The sequence below is a fragment of the Hyperolius riggenbachi genome, chromosome 4 (assembly GCF_040937935.1).
Source record: "Hyperolius riggenbachi isolate aHypRig1 chromosome 4, aHypRig1.pri, whole genome shotgun sequence".
Taxonomy (NCBI): domain Eukaryota; kingdom Metazoa; phylum Chordata; class Amphibia; order Anura; family Hyperoliidae; genus Hyperolius; species Hyperolius riggenbachi.
In genome coordinates this window covers 127,713,910-127,735,260 of record NC_090649.1, presented here as the reverse complement: position 1 = coordinate 127,735,260, position 21,351 = coordinate 127,713,910, and the positions used below count along the sequence as shown (strand labels likewise).

At 46.5% G+C, this 21,351-nt stretch overlaps 1 protein-coding gene across 10 annotated transcripts in view; it reads left to right on the top strand.

The window, feature by feature from the left end:
* MYO7B (myosin VIIB) overlaps nt 1-21,351 on the top strand; it is a 196,227-nt gene that overhangs the window by 151,100 nt on the left and 23,776 nt on the right. The gene's annotated exons all lie outside the window — the stretch shown is intronic.

The following is a 21,351-nucleotide window of genomic DNA, read 5'->3' as shown; positions in this document are numbered from 1 at the left end:
CTCTTTTGCAAACTTTTTTTTTTCATTGACCAAAAGTTTTATTGAAATATAAAACAGGGGTGGTACAGGAAATACAGTATAAAATCTTTGAGTATAATTGGACAACAGGTAAGTATTACAAATAGTATAAAAGTGGAATTTATACAATAGTACCATTATCTCGATGACTTTGTAGGGAGTGCAGAAAGGGGGAAGGAGATGAGAAGAAGGAGGGTCAAGAAGAGGAGTCCCAATGGCATCCAGAGGTGGGTATGAGCGTGGAGAGAGAGGGGAGGGGATAAGGAGGGGAATAAGGAGAGAAGTATCCGAGTAAATAGATACTATGACAGAGAAGGAGTAAACAACAACATAAACATTTGTAATTTAGACATTGTTAGCTGCCTGGATTTTCAATCCAACGATCCCATATTTTATTAAATTTCGAGGGGCAACCTCTGTGATGGTATACTAGTTTTTTAAGAGGCAAGGAATTTTTAACCCTGCTACGCCAGTCAGCGTATGTGGGAGGGGTTGGAGAGAGCCATCTGAATGCTATACATTGTTTGAGCATAAAGGTGGATTCTATTAAAAAGGTTTTGTCAAATTTGTTAGTGTCTTCATCATAGATATTTAGTATGCAGCTCGTAATGTCTAGGGCAATCGGTGATCCCATTACGTCATGAAGGAAGTCAACCACCTGCTTCCTGAGGTCAGCTATTGGGGGGCACTGCCACAGAAGGTGCACAAAGGTGGGGTTAAAAGCGTTGCATTTGGGGCAATGATTGGAGGTATTAGGGTTAAATTTAGAGATGCGGCTGGGGATAAGGTAGCTTTGGTGAGTGATGTACAATTGTGTGAGGCGATCTTTGATACATGGAGATACTTGCTTGACAGCTAAAAGGCTATCTTCCCATTCCTCATCGTCTATCTGAATTCCCTGTTGTACCCATTTATTTTTAGATTGTTCTACCACTGGATTAGCCAGATGTTCTGATAATATAGAGTAGAGAGCACCAATATGGTGATTTAACGGTCCATCTTTAATGGCTTCCATGACAAGAGAAGTGCCAGTTAAGGGGAAACCTAAGGGAAACTGAGCCTGCATGGCGTGCTGTAATTGGAAGTACATATATTGGAGGTGGTGGGGAAGGGAGAATTTGGCAGATAGAGCTTCAAAAGGGAGGAGGCGTTTGTTATGGAGGACCTGACCAAGGTATTGTATGCCTTTGTCAGTCCAATGTGAGACGTTGGTAAGCTTGGATAATTCTGGTAATTTGGGGTTCCGCCATAAAGGCGTGAAGTGTTCCCATGTGGATGAGGGGATTCTTTTATTTACTTCATGCCAGGTACGTGTGGCTTGGATCAAGATAGTGTTAGCGGGGTCTCTATGAGTGAGGGTGCCCTTAAGGAGAGCGAACGGTAAATTGTTTGCTTGTTCTGTGGCAGAAAACCCCAATAATTCGGGGGATTGTAGTGAGTTAGATGTAAATTAGTGGGAGATTTGTTCTAATTGGGATGCCAGATAGTATAAGAAGGGAGAGGGTAAGGCTACACCTCCTAGCGTAGTGGGGCATTGTAGTATAGTATATTTAAGTTTAGCACGGGATTTATTCCAAACGATAGAAAGCATCAGGGATCTTAGTTGTTTGAAAAAGGCAGTGGGCAGCTGTATGGGGGAATTGTGAAGTATATATAGAATTTTGGGCATTAAAACCATTTTAATTAAATTGACTCGTCCCATAACCGAGAGGGGGAGTTTTGTCCAGGAAGAGAGTTTGTCACGGGTGTATTGGATAAGGGGGGCCACGTTGTCCAGATAATAATCAGATGGGGAGGCCCGAACCACAACACCCAGATATTTAAAAGAGGTAACAATTTGTAGAGGACAGGGAAGTGAGGACGCAGAGATCTCCAGGTTGTCCAGACACAGGATGGCAGACTTGCTCCAATTAATGGACAGGCCTGAGTACTCGCCCATTTCAGAGATAAGATTAAATGCAGTGGCTAAGGAGTTATAGGGGTCAGCTAAGTATAAGATAGTGTCATCAGCGTACTGACTTATTTTTTCTTCTAGGCCACCAATTTTAAATCCAATGATATTAGGGTGTTTTCGTATTTTACAAGCAAGTGGTTCAGTGGACAAGGCATATAACAAGGGGGAAAGGGGACAGTCTTGCCTAGTCCCTCTGCCTATAGGAAATGGGTCAGAGGTATTGGAGTTTGTACAGATTTGAGCTAAGGGGTTGCTATAAAGGATTTGTACCCAGCGGATAAAGTTGTCGCCGAACCCAACCCTGGAAAGGGTAGCAAATAGAAATGGCCATTCGACCACATCAAATGCTTTGGCAGCGTCTAGGGAAACAACTATGCGTTTGCCACGGTTATCATGGGGAACTTGAATGTTGGCAAACAGTCGTCGAATATTGAGTGATGTTTTTTTTCCTGGCATAAAGCCGGTCTGATCACCATGTACAAGGGATAAAATAACTTTGTTTAGTCGGGTGGCAAGAATTTTGGCTAAGACTTTAACATCTGTTGGGAGTAGGGAAATCGGGCGATATGAATCGCAGAGTGATAAATCCTTTCCAGGTTTGGGGATCAGTACGATCAAAGCCGTCCGCATGGTGGAGGGGAGGGTACCTTGTTCAAATGCATGTTGAAAGGTTTGCAGGAGGGAGGTTGAGGTAATCTCGGAAAATCTTTTGAGCACTTCACTAGGGATACCATCCAAACCGGGTGCCTTCTTATTAGGGAGGCTGTTGCAATTTGAGAAAGGGCTATGCCCGAAACAGCGTCTGTCTTGCTGAAGCCATGTCTGTGTGATTAAAGAGCTTATAAATACTACTCATCTCCAGTGGTGCCGGTCTTACTTGTGATTGGACTGTTGTTGGTCTCTAATGGCACTGAGGCCTTGACCGTGGCACACGTCAAGTTCATCCTATTATTGGTGCTCCTCCTGAAAGTTTCTGTTCTGTTCTTATTAGGGAGGGAATGGATAGCTAAGTCTATTTCATCGGAGGTGATAGGGGCATCCAATATTTCCACATCTTCTGGGGATAATCGGGGGAGGGTTATTTCTGAAAGGAAGATCTCGGCGTCCTCACGTGTAAACTCAGATTTGGAGGTGTATAAATCCTGAAAATATGTGGCAAAACGCTTATTTATAGGCTTGGGACCTGTAATTGCTATGTTGGAGTCATTTTTAATGGAGTGGATGTGTCCTGATGTGGATCTGTCTTTGGCCAATCTGGACAATATAGTACCTGTCTTTTCCCCCTGCTCATAGAAGGTTTGTTTGTGAAAGAAGGCTTTAGCTTGTTATTTTTCCTTGAGCAGGAGGGAAAGTTGAGTTTGTGCTTTTTTCCACGCTCTTTCATTCGCCTCAGAGGAATTGGCAACATAAATCTGTTCCAACAAGGGAATTTGGGTTTGTAGAGTTAGAATAGTTTTATTGGATTGCCTTTTGTAGTGAGATACAGCACTGGAGAGGAGGCCACGTAGGTATGGCTTAAAAGTGTCCCAGACCAGCGCTTTATTAGATTCTTCCCTATGGGCGTCAAAGTAAGGGTATAATTTGTCTATGAGCCAATCCTCCGAGGGGAACAAGGTGAGCCAAAATGGATTAAATTTCCATACGAAATCAGTAGGAGATTCATTCCATGCCAGGGACAGACAAATTGGGGAGTGGTCCGAGACAATTCGAGGTAGAAAAGTAATATCGTTCACCAGTGGCAGTAAATTACTGGTCACAAAAAAATTATCCAGCCTGGAAAGAGAGTTGTAAGTTGCTGAAAAGCAGGTAAATTGTTGGGCATTTGGGTTGAGGAGACGCCAGATGTCATGTAGTGACATCTCAGACATCAGGAGAGAAAAGGCAGTGAGCTTGTTAGTGGTCGCTGGGTGGCGATGTAAGGATGGATTGCATACCATATTGAAGTCTCCCATTCATATACCTGGACACTGGGGAAGATTGGAAATAAAGCGCAGGCCTTCTTTAAGGAGGGATGAGGAGTAGGGGGGAGGGATGTAGAAGGCCAGCATAGAGATTAGTTTCTCATGTAGAAGGCCATGTAAAAAGACATATCGGCCAAAGTGATCAGTTTGGGAAGTAATTAAGTGAAATGGGGTAGATTTCTTAATTAGTACAGATACGCCCCTGGAGTATTGGGTGAAGTCTGAATGAAAGGCTTTGCCCACCCAGTGGCACACAAGAGATTTAGATTTACTGCCAGTGATGTGTGTCTCGAGCAACACCAATATGTCTGGTTTATGTTTATTTATGTAGTTGAGAATATTTGATCTCTTTATCGGATTGTTAAGCCCTCTCACGTTCCAGCAAATTATTTTAAGAGCAGCAACAGTGGATGCCATTTAGGAACATATAAGTCAGAGGGGAAGGGGGGAGTACATTGGGTACATTCAAAGGAATTGTACATTTAACAGCTTGGTCAATGAGTAACATAAAATATAACAACAACAAAAACAATAAACACCCTGCTTCACTGTAACTGGTAAGTGAAGCCTTTACCCAATCAGAACGCATAACAAATCAGATGGGTGGTCTAGGGCCCATTCTAGAACACTCGGAAGCGTACTGATCTGTGCGGGGACACTCTATGTATAAAGCTAAGGAGAGTGGGTGGGGTGGTGACAGGACGATAGGAGGCAGCGCCGTCCAGCATATTAAAGGGTATGAAAGACCTGGCACTAGTGTCCTAAAATCAAGTGAGCATATGTGATAACATATATATATATAAGGTGATACTTTACTGGGCTCAGGTACATGGATATATAAACTGGAATATATACTAAAAGGAGTAATATCACAGCAGGACTGATTAAAGGGTTATTAGCTAAGGGAAAACCTGATAAAGTTACAGGGGAGACCAAGAATCAGGCTTGGTGTACATTTAGGGTAGTATTTCAAATGTAATAATCAGCAAATAAATTCACATTATAAAGGTAAACATAGGGCAACGCAAAACCCACAAAATATATAACGTAGTTATGAAAAATAGGGGTATATGAGTGGAGGGACCCCGATCAAGTCTTGTGGGGGTTAGTAGTAGAACTCAGAGTCTGCCAGCTTGTTGCAGGGGTTTACCATTAGGCATAGGACAGAAGCGTGACTATTCCGGATTCAGAGATGAGCAGATCAGCCCACCCAGTAGGTTTCCCTACAATGCATGACAGGTTTTAAAGCTCTGCAAAATATGTCTTGAGACAAAGTCATGTTTGCACATGTATTCATGCAGTATATTATAGCAGCAGTGAAGAGGAATTGCTGAAACATACTGTAGGGATTGTATGTATGCCAGTGTTTAAAATAATAGTTACCCGGTAGTCAAGGTAGTAGTTCAGCGTTGAGGTGAGGTACGGGCGGAACTCCGGGCACGGGTTTCAAGCCAGGTGATAATATCTTCAGGTTCAGTAAAGAAGAAGGATTTTTCATCGGTTAAGATCTTGAGGCGTGCGGGATATAGCATTGCGTATTTGAGATGTGCATCGCGAAGTTTACGCTTGGCATTAATAAACCTGGCACGTTGTTTCTGAACCTCCGCAGTGAAGTCTGGATAGAAGGAAATGGTGGTGTTTTCATAGGAGATAGGGCCTTTTTCGCACGCCGCACGGAGTACAGCATCTCGATCCCTATAATTCAGAAGTTTGAAAATGAAAGAGCGTGGCGGTTGGCCTGGCGCGGAGACATTAGGAGAGATTCGATGGGCGCGTTCAATAACAAAGACGTGAGAAAAGGTATGCTCACCGAACAGATTCTTAAGGAGGTTTTCTGTGAATTGCTCCGGCGCGGTGCCTTCGGCCTTTTCGGGGAGGCCCACGATCCGTACATTGGAGCGGCGTTGACGGTTTTCTTGGTCCTCTTGCCTGTCGGCAATGGATTTTATACCTTTCTGGTTCTGTCCCATTTCCTTTTGCAGAGGTCGTACAGAGTCTTCCAGGTCACTGATGCGGTGTTCTGTTTGACCTACGCGGTCTTTAAGGACGCGTAGATGTTGGCGGAGGAAAGTAACATCCGTCTTCACTGACTCCAGGGTGGAGGTAATGGAAGTCAGGGACGATTGGCAGTCGGAGATTGCTTGCAGGACCTGAGCGAGAGTGGGTTCGGATTGCTCTGGTGTCGGAGTGTTATCGGCTGGAGCTTGTGAGTCTGATGTTGCGACGCCATCCTGGCTCGTGCTGTCGTGGTCTCGGCGAAACTTTTCCAGTTTGACCGCAGCCTGCGAGGCTCGGGAATCCGCTATCTCCTGGCCCAGCACTTCAGAAGGGGTAATAGTCACTTTAGGGACCGGAACGGTACACTTAAAAGTGGTCAAGATGCTTGTAAATGTGCCGCTGGACGGGAGCTCGGCCACCACGCATCCTCACGCCATGAGCTTCAGGCCACGCCCCCCCCCTCTTTTGCAAACTTTATACATGCAGCAATGTTTTTTTTGGACAGCAGTGGCTTCCTCTGTGGTATACTCCCATGAGTTCAGTGTTTTACTTATCATATATTCGCTAACATGGATGTTAGCATATTCCAGAGACTTTTGAAAGTCTTTAGCTGACACTCTAGGATTCTTCTTCACCTCATTGAGCATTCTGCGCTGTGCTCTTGCAGTCATCATTACAGGATGGCCACTCCTAGGGAGAGTAGCAGCAGTGCTGAACTTTCTCCATTTATAGACAATTTATCTTACTGTGGACTGATGAACTGCAAGGCTTTTGGAGATTCTTTTATAACCTTTTCCAGCTTTATGCAAGTCAACAATTCTTAATCGTAGGTCTTCTGAGAGCTCTTTTGTGCGAGGCATCATTCATATCAGGCAATGCTTCTTGGGAAAAGCAAACCCAAGACTGCTGTGTGTTTTTTGGCGACAGGAAATTTGGGCGCATGAGGCAGGTGGACAAAAAGCGCACCGCCATTGACTCCCATATTAAATATCGTTTGACGGGCGCTGAACAGGAAAAAAGGGCGCCCGTGATAATTTACATTTTCAAACTTCATCCGTTATAATTTATATTTCCCAACTTCGCCGGCGACCAGTAACGTTTACACATAAAATGATACTCATTTATAGTTTTTAGCTAAATCGTAATGTAATTTTTAAATAATAACCTTTCATAAATCATTATTTTCAACATATAAAGCGAACAACAAATAAATCGTAATATACTTTTTTTTAATTAACACTCTGTAAAACATTATTATCCACAAAATAAACTGCGCAACAACAAAATCGTAATATGTTGTTTTTCACACTTAATACTTATAAAACACTATTATCCATCTGATAAACCGAGCAATAGGTGAATCTGACGAATATTGTTTACATACATACTAAACATATCTATCGTATTTAACTAAAACATTGTTTAAAATGCTATCACGTACTTTTTGTAAAACATTATTATCCACATAATAACGCAATCAGTAAGAACATTGTAATATATTTTTTACAGTCATTATTTGTGAAACATTATTATTCAAACAATAAAGCGATCACTAAGGGGGGATTTAGGGTTAGGCACCACCAGGGAGGATTTAGGGTTAGGCACCACCGGGGAGATTTAGGGTTAGGCACCACCAGTGTGGTCTTAGGGTTAAACACCACCAGGGGAGATTTAGGGTTAGGCACCATCAGGGGGGTCTTAGGGTTAGGTACCACCAGGGGATCTTAGGGTTAGGCACCACCAGGGGGTCTTAGGGTTAGGCACCACCAGGAGAGATTTATGGTTAGGCATCACCAGGGGGTCTTAGGGTTAGGCACCACAAGGGGGGGTCTTAGGGTTAGGCACCACAAAGGGGGGGTCTTAGGGTTAGGCACCATCAGGGGAGATTTAGGGTTAGGCACCACCAGGGGGGTCTTAGGGTTAGGCATTACCAGAGGGATCTTAGGGTTAGGCACCACCAGGGGAGATTTAGGGTTAGGCACCATCAGGGGGGACTTAGGGTTAGGCACCACCAGGGGGGGGTCTTAGGGTTAGGCACCACCAGGGGAGATTTAGGGTTAGGCACCACCAGGGGAGATTTAGGGTTAGGCACCACCAGGGGGGACTTAGGGTTAGGCACCACCAGGGGGGTCTTAGGGTTAGGCACCACCAGGGGAGATTTAGGGTTAGGCACCACCAGGGGGGTCTTAGGGTTAGGAACCACCAGGGGAGATTTAGGGTTAGGCACCACCAGGGGGGTCTTAGGGTTAGGCACCACCAGAGGGGTCTTAGGGTTAGGCACCACCAGAGGGGTCTAAGGGTTAGGGATAGGTAGAGGGAGGGTTCTGTGTGAGAGTAGGGTTAGGTTAAGTTGTAGTAAAATGTTAGTAATATTTACTAATGTTTTACTACAGTTTTTACGAACGTACTTACATTTTTAATGATTTGATTTTTTTTGAAATATGTGAATTAAGTTTTAATCTTTACTAAATTACTTTTTAAAGGTTTATCAATTTGATAATAAAAATTGTTACAAAATATCGTTTAGAAACTTTATAGTAGTTGTCACACGCCCCCTGGTGGCCGGACTGCACAATGCCTTCCAATCAGCACACAGACCATGCAATCTGTGGTCGCAATCGGTGTGCAGAAACCACTGGAATTTTGGAAGCAGACCGGCTAGAAAGGAGCTTGTGAGTTACAGTAACACAAATTACACACTATTTCAGGGTATAGAACTGCCACCACTCCTGCAGAAGGGCAGGAGACCTAACCTCACTGATACTAATACCTGCAAATAAAACGGTTAAAGCACACTCTATTTTATCTAGCTAACAGTAGTAGCGACTCTTCGGAAGGCTTGGATTCGTTTTGTGTTGCTGAATAGTAGGCGTAGCCGAAAAATAAATTACTTTTAGAAGTATTTTATTATAAATGCAATATAAATAATTAATATATACAGAAAATCATTAAAATCAATAATTATGGGGACAATAGTAGCACAGTATAAAAATAAAAAGGGAAGAAAATATGAATACTTAAATTCTGGTGAAAATATGTCCTTTCTGGGAAAGCACGTGAAGTTCTTTCCAAAGCAAAGTTCAAACAAAATGGCCGCTGCTCAGTCCTCAGAGCAACAGCATGCCTTCATGACGATGGAATGTGGAGGACTCAAGGGAGGAGTCCCTGTCAAGTTCTTTTGAATGACCCACATTTTTGGGTGGGGTCTCAGGTTCAGCCCAGGGGCTGGACAGGGCAGTTACCCTTCTGGGTTGGACATTTGTCATCCACCAAATATGACATATTTCATATCTCAGCTTACGCTTCCCGCACACACATCACAACCACAGGTTCATATTCCTCAGAATATGACAGTTCATATGACATCAAACTTGATTACCATATTATACAAGGCTCCATAACAATATGGTACAACGATCTAATCGCACCTTCTGTTTCTCCTCTTAATAAATATGCACAAGTTTGGTCATACGACCTATCCTCACAAATTGACAGTGCACAAATAGTCTCTGCTATCAGATCAGTTACTAAGCTTTCTAAATGCAATACCCACTGGGAACTATTTATTAAGATAATTACCAGATGGCACCTAACACCCAGGAAAATAGCGCAATTCAACCCCACCCTATCCCCAAAATGCTGGAAATGCGCTACACAGGTAGGCACATTAGTCCACATGTTTTGGGATTGTCCCTCAAGTAAAATGCTATGGTGTGCCGTAGAATCATATATTAAGCAAACCATTGCCCCTAATTTTCTACTTACACCACGTATGGCACTCCTACATTTAGACTACAAAGAAATAGACCCCATACACAAATCCCAGATATGTCATCTGATATTAACTGCACAATCTATGATTACTAAGAACTGGAAATCTGCTGAGCCTCTCTTATTTTCCAATCTCCTTAGCACATACAAGCAACATATGATGATGGAAACACGCTTAAGGTCGAGACTACTAGAATTTAACAGAACACCCAGTTAAAATGCCTTTAATTAAGATAAATCAATGTAGCCATATACATGTATTCGAATGTACAGCTAAGTGTTCTCTAATCATAAAATGAGTGAGTCACCTGTTCACCTGTTTATATGTTACCTAGTTGTTGTTGCTATAATCTACTAGTATGATTAGTTATAAGGTTGAAAACAACTCAAATCACCTTTAAATATCACTTCAGCCTCATTAGATTGTAAACATCGGCCTGCTAAAACGTGTCCATCATAACAATTGGTAGATCGCCTGATCACCGCTCCAATTGTCCAGTTCAGCTGGGCGCCTGGTCTAATCAACCAGCCTTATAGGTTTGTGGTTGCTCTGAGATAAGGTAAACCCGGCAATAAGTTGATATTACACCTACTCCATCTACTCCACATTTGCTTACTCTAGGAACGCATGTTAACTATCTCACTGCAATGTAGAATTATCCTCAACTGTATGCTGTATGTTAACAAATGTTTTCAATTCCGTTCTCTGTATTATTGCTTCTGAAAATATAATAAAAATACATTGTTGGAAAAAAAAAACTTGATTACCATATTATGTTTAGTTCCTTAGAAGTTTCATACTTTGTCGTGGTTTATCCCTGGCCCCCCAAGACTGGTATCAAAATATCCAGCAAGACCCCATGAATCCAATGATAGAACTCCCATAAATGTCCTGGGCATGGTATTCCTTAGACACTCAAAAATCCTATACTACATTTATGTTTAATGCTGAGGGGATGGGGTCACAGGAGCCCTAGTGGCTGACCGCACTTAGCCTTCTAAACGGTGCCAGCGCACAGATCGTGCGAACTCTGGTCGCAGTCAATGCGCAGGAACCGTTAAGAATTAGCTGCAGACAACTCAGAAGGGAGCCTGTGAGACACGGGTAATTACAACGTCACCTACTGGTTCAGAGTAAACTGCCACCACCGCGGTTACCATGGGACCGTGGAGCCCACTAACTGACTGACTAGTCCTGCGAATAAAACGGTTAAACACACGGTATTCTGTCTAGCCAACAACAAACAAACAGTAGCGTATCTTCAGAGACCCGGGATCAGTTCTGTGTGTGTGCTGATAAGCAGGGTAGCGGACAGTGAATGACTTGGAGAAAGTCGTTTATTCACGCAATATAAATAATTAATATATACAGACAATTATTAAAATCAACAATTATTAAAACAGTAATAGCCAGTATAAAAAATAAAAGAAGGGAGAAAAATACTTAGTTCCTGGAAAGATGTCCTTTTTGTGGGAAAACAGAGTTCTGGGTTTCAATTTGAGTTCAGAGTTCAGACCAGGTGGATGCCAGCATATCCTCAAGCTGGCATCTGATGAATTCAAGATGTTTCAGTGTGGAGGACACTGAGTTTGGGTCCTCAGCCATTCTTATGCCCCTGCTTCAGTAGGAGGGAGTGAGGGCGGGGAGCCATACACCCCCTTAGAAGATGAGATGAGCCCTCCCCTTATCCTGGGGGCTAGAAATCATATCTACCCATATATGGGCTCTATCTCACAGAACCGTACAGGTCAGGGCAGATTTATTAACATTTTCAGGTCTGTCTCGATTTACCCAGCGCCCTGATACCAGACATGAGGGGTGGGACCCCTGTGGTATCATCAGGGCATTTTCAAACTGCCTAACTGGCAGTCCTTACCTCAGAATGTTCTGAAACTTCCTCAGAACCAGCACCGGGGCTCATGCTACACTTCCCCCACGTTTGGTGAAGCTGCCATCTCAGGAACCCCAGAAATATTACAGATCTGGGAAGTTATGGATTATGCCATGAGACTTCAGGTTTATTCAGGGTGTGTTCTAGCTGCTAACAGCTGACTTTCCTTTGATCTTTACTAGGGAGCAAAGTGTCAAGACCTCCCGTGGATTCGTAGCCTGCCTGGCTGTACCTAGGCATCCTTTGGTTAATTAACATCTCCATGAGATCAGCTAGGTGTCACCTTATACCTGATGGATAGGCCATCCGCACAACAGCTTGAAGCCAGGGACTCTCTGGGCCCAGGCTCATTAGCATATCAAAAGAGCCATCCAGCCTTTAGGATGGTGCTCTCACTGCTAAGAAAAGGACTCCAGCTCCCACTACACACTCAACCCAGATTGTATCGATTTGAAGCGCAATCGATGCAGGGAATCGAGTGCGATCGCTTTTTGTTCACGGGCGGTTACAGGACGCGCCTGCGGCCCCGCAACCGTCCGTGACAGCCCTCCCTGGGGAGAAGGCAGATAGACATTCATCAGCAAGATGTGTGTCGTTGCCGCTAACCTGCGAGATCTGATCTAGTTCCCCGTTGCAACGGGATAGCCCGTCGGCGTTCTGGTGTCGGCTGCCTGCCTTGTGTTGAATCGTGAAGTCATACTGCTGTAATGACAGGCTCCAACATAAGAGCTTGCCATTGGTCCCAGCAGTGCGGTTCAGCCAACTCAGGGGATTATGGTCGGTAATGATCGTGAAGGAGCGGCCGTACAGATACGATTGTAGTTTCTGTAGGGCCCACATGATCGCTAGGCACTCCTTTTCAGTTGTGGAGTAGGCTACCTCTCGGGGCAGGAGCTTCCGGCTCAGGTAGAGGATAGGGTGTTCATCTCCTTTTCCATCCACCTGGCTGAGGACTGCGCCGAGACCGTAGTCAGAGGCATCGGTTTGTACAACAAACCGACGACTGAAGTCTGGGGCTTGAAGCACCGGGGCGCTTGCGAGTGCCTGCTTCAAGGCTTGGAAGGCGTTCTCGCAAGCGGGGGTCCAGCTAACAACCTTGGGGTGTTTCTTGCTAGTGGCATCGGTCAGGGGTTTCGCCAGGGTACTATAGGCTGGAACAAATTTCCTATAGTAGCCGGCGGTCCCCAGGAACGCCTGGACCTGCTTTTTCGTGATAGGCCGAGGCCATGCCAGGATGGCGTCAACCTTTCCCGTGTCAGGTTTCAGGGTGTTACCCCCCACCCGGTGACCTAAGTACTGCACCTCGGTCATACCAATCTGACACTTACTCGGCTTAACTGTCAGATTGGCTGCGGCCAGCCTCTCTAGTACCTGGGACAGGTGTTTGAGGTGTTCCTCCCAGGTGGGGCTGAACACCGCAATGTCATCCAAGTACGCTACAGCGAACCCTTGCAGTCCCTCCAGCAGGTCGTTTACGGCCCGCTGAAACGTGGCAGGAGCGTTCTTCATCCCAAAGGGCATCATCGTGAACTCGAAGAGGCCAAAAGGGGTGATGAAGGCCGACTTCTGCCTCGCGTCAGGTGCAAGTGGTATCTGCCAGTACCCCCGGCTCAGATCCATGATTGATAGGTACCTGGCGGACGCCAGCGTATCCAACAACTCATCGATGCGAGGCATGGGGTAGGCGTCTGTAGTGGTGATGGCGTTCAACTTCCTGTAGTCCACGCAGAGCCGAGTTGTCTGGTCCTTCTTGGGGACCAGGACAACAGGGGCTGCCCAGGCACTACAGGACTTTTGAACCACCCCTAGCTCCAGCATCTCCCTCACCTCTTTCTGCATGTCCGCTTGCACCTCAGGGGAGACGCGGTAAGCGGATTGCCTGATGGGGGGATGGGTGCCCGTATCTACCCGATGCACTGCCAGACTGGTCCGCCCCGGGACACCGGAGAAGGTGTGCTGGTACGGACCCAGCACCTCCTGCAACTGCTCTTGCTGGGACGAGGAGAGTTGTGGGTTGACGCTTAGGTCACTGTCCACATCTCGTATGTCAGCCAGCAGGTCTAACAGGGGGTCTGCCTCTCCCTGCTCTAACCGGCTGCACACTGGCAGCACATACTTGGTTTTTTCATGGTGGGCCTTCAGCATGTTGACATGAAAGCTTTTCTGTTTCCTGCCTCCCATGTTCACCAGGTATGTCAGAGGGTTTAACCGTTGCACTATAGTGTAGGGTCCCTCCCAGGCCGCTTGCAGCTTGTTCTGCCTCACTGGAAGAAGGGCATACACTTTGTCACCTACTTCAAATGACCTCTCTCCAGCAGTGCGGTCATACCAGAGTTTTTGTTTGGCCTGAGCCTGGGCCATGTTTTCCGTTACCATTTCTGTGAGGGACTCCATCTTGTCCCTGAACCTGAGAACGTAATCAACTACAGAGACATCTGTGGGGTCCCCCTTGCCCTCCCATGTCTCCCGCATCAATTGTAGGGGTCCTCGGACATTCCTACCATACAGGAGCTCGAACGGGGAGAACCCGGTAGATTCCTGCGGCACCTCCCTGTATGCAAACAACAGATGAGGCAGGTATCGTTCCCAGTCCCCACCTTGCGACTCAAGAAACGTGGTCAGCATTTGCTTCAGCGACCCGTTGAACCTTTCACACAGTCCATTGGTCTGCGGGTGGTAGGGACTGGAGACAATGTGCGTCATCTGTATCTTTTTGCACAGGGCCTCCATGAGTCCGGACATAAACTGGGTTCCCTGATCGGAGAGCATCTCCGCAGGGAACCCGACTCGGGAGAAAATGTTAAGTAGCGCGTCGGCTACCTTGTCCGCTCTCAGGGAGGAAAGTGCCATGGCCTCAGGATAGCGGGTGGCGTAATCCACCACCGTCAGGATGTACCTTTTGCCACTGCTGCTGGGAGTGGGCAATGGTCCAATTATGTCGACTGCCACTCTGTGAAAGGGCTCACCTATGATTGGCAGTGGACACAAGGGAGCTTTGCGGGGATTCCCAGCCCTTTTTACCTTTTGGCAAATGGTACATGAGCGGCAGTAGTTCGTCACATCTATCCGCATTTGAGGCCAGTAGAAATGTCCCCGGATACGATCAAGGGTCCTGTGGATCCCCAAGTGCCCGGCCAGGGGAATGTCATGTGCGGACTTCAGCACATGCCCCCGGAAGGCACTAGGTACCACAAGCAACTTGGTACCCATCCCCATTTCACCTTCGGTGGGGTGTACAGGCTCACTGTACAACTTCCCACCTTCCCAGTATACCTTGAACGTAGCCTCGTCTGTGAGGGGCTCAGAAGCCTGTTTTCTGAGGGCCTCGAGGTTAGGGTCAGTCTGGAGTGCTTGCACAAATGCAGCACTCTCACTCTCAGCCAGCTGGCCCGTGGCGTATGAGGCTAGTGGCTGAAGGGTACCATCCCTGTGGTCAGAGGAGGGGGAGGAGGCCGGGACCTCCTCTACCTGTTCTGAGCTCAGGGTCTGAGCAGTATGGCTGCGTGTTACCGCTAGCACAGGTATCCCTTCAGAGTGGCACATATTGGCATTACCTACATCATTGTCACAAGCATTAATAACAGTAACAGGAACATTTTCATCACAGACAGTTTGTACATCAACCACAGGTACCCGTGAACTGGGCACGTTCAACCCACCTCCCCCCTGTTCTTGCCCCTGGGTGCAAAGTACCTGGGTGTGGGCAGAGAGTCCGTCTCCGTCCTGGCATTCCACAGGGCGTGGTGCAGGTTCATAGTACGACACCAGCGTGCCCAAGTCGGTCCCCAGCAAAACAGGGACCGGCAGTTGGTCCAGGATCCCAACAACCTTCTCGTGGACCCCCACCCCCCAGTCGATGGACACCCGGGCTTGGGGAATGTGAGAAAGAGTGCCCCCCACTCCAGTGAGGGTGAGGTACTGGTCAGGAATGATGGCCTCTGCGGGGACAAGGTGTGCACGCACCAGAGTGACATCTGCTCCGGTGTCACGGAAACCACTGACAAGCTGGTCATTCACCGTAACCAGCTGGTGATTGCTTGTGATGGGGGAGTTCCCTGCCCCCTTGGCAAACATCAGGTTGGATGCGGCTCCTGGTTGGGGTACACTGGCGGGGGGTGTCTGCCGCGGGCGAGGTGCGGGTGGTCCAGGTGCTGGGGTGGTCTGCCTCCGCTCCGGACAGGTGAACTTCATGTGTCCCGTCTTGTGGCAGTAGTGACAGGTGACCTCTCCAGAGGCTGCAGGCCTGGGTGCAGCAGCTGCGCTGGGTGGCCTCTGTGGCGGACGGCTCACAGGGGCAGGAGGGTCTGCCGAGGTATTGGGCTGACCTCCTCTCCAGCTGGATGGGACAGTTCTGCGGGTATCAGCCACCCGGGTAGTTACAAAAGTCTCAGCAAGGTCTGCAGCGACAGTTGCTGAAGCCGGCCTGCGTTCTAGCACAAACTGGTGTACATCAGCAGGGCAAATGTTCAGAAATTGTTCCAGGACTATCAAGTCCTCCAGGACATCATAAGACCCTTTGGTGAGGCCTAGTGTCCACTGGCGGAGTGTGGTGAGCAAGCTGCTGGCCACATCTCGGTACGAATCAGAAGGCTTTTTCTGCCAGGCCCTGAACTTTTTCCGATAGGCTTCTGGCGTCAGCTGGTACTTAGTAATGATAGCGTCTTTTATAGCAGCATAATCATTATCCTTCTCCGCAGGCAATTCTGCGAAGGCATCAAGCGCTTTGTAGTGCAGCAAAGGTGTCAGATGTCTGGCCCACTGGTCTTGGGACAGACGATACTGACGGCATGCTTTTTCAAAAGACCGCAAAAACAAGTCAATGTCTGTGTCTTTTTCAATATTAGCAAATTTAAATTTTGCACTTACGGGTGGTGCAGCTCCTTCAGCAGGGAGGCTGGGCGGTGAACTCCGGCTGGCCTGTTGCACTTTTGCCATGTTTAGCTCATGCTGTCGTTGGCGTTCCCGCTCAGCGGCATCCCTCTCCGCGTGGCGTTCTGCAGCAGCAGCAGCGGCTTGCCGCTCCCGTTCCTCTCGTTTTTGCTCCGCCATGTACTGCAGGTACTTGTCCAGGTCAGTCTCCATCAGCTTTTGTAATGCCTGCTGCATTACCGGGTCAGCACCCCTGGACAGTCCAGTACTGGCCAGTTCCGGGCGAGTATTTTCAGAAACTCTGGGGTTGGGGTCCACACTGACATTCTCCTGCGTAACTGTTGATGCAGGGCCCTCAGGATGCACAACCTCTGTACGGTCAGGAGTCTCAGTCTCTGGTTCCCCTCGATTGTCAGATGGGCTGGTATCCACTTCAGCGGACACTCCCGGCTCCCGCAGTTGCTGGGTATCCCATTGAAACAATTCCGTTACCAGGTCCCCTTGTTTCTTGCGGCCGACATCAATGCCTCTCTCTTGTCAAAGATTTTGCAGGTCCGCCAGGCACATTTTCTTGTAGTTCCCGGACATTTCCACGCCAAATAAAATAAAACTTTTGGGGAGGGGTACTGGCTACACAGTCTCTCTGTATATATAAAAAATATATTGCCTTCCAGCTACACCAACGAATTAGTTCGTTTCTCGATAGCGCTAGCGCTATCGCAGATACTTTCAGCACAACACAGGTCCCAACCGCTGCCTAACACTGTCACCACTGTCACAGGAGCCCTAGTGGCTGACCGCACTTAGCCTTCTAAACGGTGCCAGCGCACAGATCGTGCGAACTCTGGTCGCAGTCAATGCGCAGGAACCGTTAAGAATTAGCCGCAGACAACTCAGAAGGGAGCCTGTGAGACACGGGTAATTACAACGTCACCTACTGGTTCAGAGTAAACTGCCACCACCGCGGTTACCATGGGACCGTGGAGCCCACTAACTGACTGACTAGTCCTGCGAATAAAACGGTTAAACACACGGTATTCTGTCTAGCCAACAACAAACAAACAGTAGCGTATCTTCAGAGACCCGGGATCAGTTCTGTGTGTGTGCTGATAAGCAGGGTAGCGGACAGTGAATGACTTGGAGAAAGTCGTTTATTCACGCAATATAAATAATTAATATATACAGACAATTATTAAAATCAACAATTATTAAAACAGTAATAGCCAGTATAAAAAATAAAAGAAGGGAGAAAAATACTTAGTTCCTGGAAAGATGTCCTTTTTGTGGGAAAACAGAGTTCTGGGTTTCAATTTGAGTTCAGAGTTCAGACCAGGTGGATGCCAGCATATCCTCAAGCTGGCATCTGATGAATTCAAGATGTTTCAGTGTGGAGGACACTGAGTTTGGGTCCTCAGCCATTCTTATGCCCCTGCTTCAGTAGGAGGGAGTGAGGGCGGGGAGCCATACACCCCCTTAGAAGATGAGATGAGCCCTCCCCTTATCCTGGGGGCTAGAAATCATATCTACCCATATATGGGCTCTATCTCACAGAACCGTACAGGTCAGGGCAGATTTATTAACATTTTCAGGTCTGTCTCGATTTACCCAGCGCCCTGATACCAGACATGAGGGGTGGGACCCCTGTGGTATCATCAGGGCATTTTCAAACTGCCTAACTGGCAGTCCTTACCTTAGAATGTTCTGAAACTTCCTCAGAACCAGCACCGGGGCTCATGCTACACTTCCCCCACGTTTGGTGAAGCTGCCATCTCAGGAACCCCAGAAATATTACAGATCTGGGAAGTTATGGATTATGCCATGAGACTTCAGGTTTATTCAGGGTGTGTTCTAGCTGCTAACAGCTGACTTTCCTTTGATCTTTACTAGGGAGCAAAGTGTCAAGACCTCCCGTGGATTCGTAGCCTGCCTGGCTGTACCTAGGCATCCTTTGGTTAATTAACATCTCCATGAGATCAGCTAGGTGTCACCTTATACCTGATGGATAGGCCATCCACACAGCTTGAAGCCAGGGACTCTCTGGGCCCAGGCTCATTAGCATATCAAAAGAGCCATCCAGCCTTTAGGATGGTGCTCTCACTGCTAAGAAAAGGACTCCAGCTCCCACTACACACTCAACCCAGATTGTATCGATTTGAAGCGCAATCGATGCAGGGAATCGAGTGCGATCGCTTTTTGTTCACGGGCGGTTACAGGACGCGCCTGTGGCCCCGCAACCGTCCGTGACAGATGGCTCCGCCATGACTGGAGCCCTGCTGTGTGGATAGCTTGCTTTTGCTAGAATCACCAAATGGTATCCTTTCGAAGGGCATGTTCACACTTGGATGTCACTGGCCCATGAAGGAACTTCTTTTGATCAAGTTAATTACACAAACAGGTCTTATTAGAGAGCATACTTGGCTCTAATGAAAAGAAATCTGCTAACAGCTATGAAGAAAACAGAGACCCCCAGGCTTGACTGCCTGCTATCCCTAAACATACAATCTGGGTTGTCAATGACGATCGGTGCAGAAAAACCTATTGCGATTGCGTTTTCTCACGGCTCTTACGTGACAGTAGTATAAAACATAAAGATATGTTTTTGGATCCTGATCTGGTTAAATCGTTGAATAAAAAAATTAACAAACAGTACTTAAACATCGTTTATGTAAAATCAGTTTTAAATCATAATAATTACAACCATCATTGCAAATATACAAACGTTATTGTAAGTTTCCGTCTATAATTACAAAGAATAGTGTTTTACCAATACAACATTTCATATACATTATTTAATGATTTGAATTTGTAAAACATTATTGCAAACGAAATATTAAAATATAATTTTTTATAAACGATATTTCAGATTAACGTTTACACCAGGCGCCCTTTTTTCCCAATGCCCTTTTTGCATGTACGCGTGTTTTTAATAGGGCAGGGCAGCTGTAACTAACACCTTCATTCTCATCTCTTTGATTGGACTCCAGCTTGCTAACACCTCACTCCAGTTAGCTCTTTCAGATGTCATTAGTCTAGGGCAGGCATGGGCAAACTTGGCCCTCCAGCTGTTAAGGAACTACAAGTCCCACAATGCATTGCAGGAGTCTGACAGCCACAGTCAGGACTTGTAGTTCCGTAACAGCTGGAGGGCCGAGTTTGCCCATGCCTGGTCTAGGGGTTCACATGCTTTCTCCACCTGCACTGTGAAGGTTTACATGGTGTGTTCAATAAAAACATGGAAACATTTAATTATTTGTGTGGTATTAGATTAAGCAGACTGTGATTGTCTATTGTTGTGACTTAAGGGGTTCATACACCTAACGATTTTCCCGCCGATATACGGCCGATTCGATCACAGTGATCGAAACAGCTGTGAAATCGGCGCGCACACCGCTGACAGAATGATCGATTTCCGTCCGAAATCGATCGTTCCCGTCTATCCGTCCATGCGGAAGATTTTTCTCGATCGCCGGCGGGTCGGGAGTGCATCGATAGCGGCGTTAGAATGCCCGACGACCGACGCAATACAGCGAGTATACATTACCTGTTCCGGCCAGCGCGAGTCCCCTGGTCCCCGCTTTCTTCTTTCCGCGCTGAGTTCCGGACCGGCTGTAGCTACACAGAACTTCCTGTCCCGGCAGGAAGTTTAAACAGTAGAGCGCCCTCTACTGTTTAAACTTCCCCTGGACAGGAAGTTCAGTAGCTGCAGGAACGATCTGGAGCCCGGAGCGGAGAAGAGACAGCGGGGACCAGGGGACTCGCGCCGGCCGGAACAGGTAATGTATGCAGGGGGGGGGGGGAGGGGAGGCAGCAGTGGCAGCTCCACAGATTGTGATCAGTTTCAGGCTGAAATTGATTCACAATCTGTTTGCAGTAAAGGTGGCCATACGATCCCTCTCTGATCAGATTCGATCAGAGAGGGATCTATCTGTTGGTCTAATCTGATGTCAAATCGACCATTGTATGGCCACCTTTAGATGAAGATCAGATCACATTTTATGACCAATTTGTGCAGAAATCCATATAAATCTAAAGGGTTCACATACTTTTTATTGCTACTGTATATTCACAACCTTTGCCATGAAGCTCAAAATTGAGCTCAGGTGCATCCTGTTTCCCCTGATCATCCTTGAAATGTTTCTGCAGCTTAATTGGAGTCCACCTGTGGTAAATTAATGATTGGTTATGATTTCGAAACACACCTGTCTTTATAAGGTCCCACAGTTGACAGTTCATGTCAGAGCACAAACCAAGCATGAAGCCAAAGGAATTGTAGACCTTCAAGACAGGGTTGTCTCAAGACACAAATCTGGAGAAGGTTATTTCCAAAACCTCAAGTAAACTTTTATTATGTTGTCATTATGGGGTGTTGTGTGTAGAATTCTGAGAAAAAAATAATGAATTTAATCTATTTTGGAATAAGGCTGCAACATAGCAAAATGTGTAAAAGGTGATGCGCTGTGAATACTTTCCGAATGCATTGTATGTAATTTGCTGTATCATGCACACATATTTTTTCAAAAAACTCTGATGACTTTTTTGCCTACAGATTTGCAAAGCTTTTCGACCTTTGTGGTATGATTCACCAAAGGCTTTGTGAGGCCAAAAACCCACTAGGAGCGATTTCTAATTGCTAGTGATTTGAAAAAGCTCGTGCTAATGCAATGCTATAGAGGATTTTTATAAAATCACTTCGCTCAGGTGGGATCACCCCATAGCATTACATTAGCAAGAGTTTTCAAAACGCCAATTGCTCAGAAAAACGCTCCTAGTGGGTTTCTGGCCTGAATCAGTTTTTGGAAGATTGGCCCATCCCTACTGGCCAGCTGTGAAGGATATATTTTTAATTTCTAATCTCTAATTTTCAAACCAAACTGATACTTTTTGCATT